This window comes from Octopus bimaculoides, chromosome 7, assembly GCF_001194135.2.
Source record: "Octopus bimaculoides isolate UCB-OBI-ISO-001 chromosome 7, ASM119413v2, whole genome shotgun sequence".
NCBI lineage: Eukaryota > Metazoa > Mollusca > Cephalopoda > Octopoda > Octopodidae > Octopus > Octopus bimaculoides.
In genome coordinates, this window is record NC_068987.1 from 63,180,380 (window position 1) to 63,181,048 (window position 669).

The window sequence follows — 669 nt, forward strand, 5'->3', positions numbered from 1 at the left end:
ATATATATATATATATATATATATATATATATATATATATCCTATGTGTGTGTGTTTTTATGTCTGTGTATGTGCCCCACTGCTGCTTGATAACTGCTGTTGGTGTGTTTGCATCCCCGTAACTTAGCGGTTTGGTAAAAGGTACCAATAGAATAAGTGCCAGGCTTAAAAAAACAAAAATAAATTCAGGGGTCGATTCATTTGACTGAAAATTCAAAGCAGTACCCCAGCATGGCCTCAGTCTGATAACTGAAACAAGTAAAAGATAAAAGATATATATATATATATATATATATTTACACACATATACACATATGCAAACACACACAAACATCTCGAAAGTAAATATACAACATAATTTTTGAATTCTAGAAACAAAAGAATATCATTTGATGCATTTAAATACTCAGTCTAGTATTTTGTAGACATGCTTTTTGTATAGTTTGTAATGATTTAATCCATTTGGGTATTATACTAATGAAGAAAATATCTCTACAGGTAATGCAGTATAATTGGTGGTGTCTATTTACTTTTGGAACGTCTCTCCATGTGTATGTGTGTGCGTGCGTGTGTGTGTGTGTGCGTGCGTGTGTGTGTGTGTGCGTGCGTGTGTGTGTGTGCGTGTATATATATACATACACACACTATATATATATATATATATATATA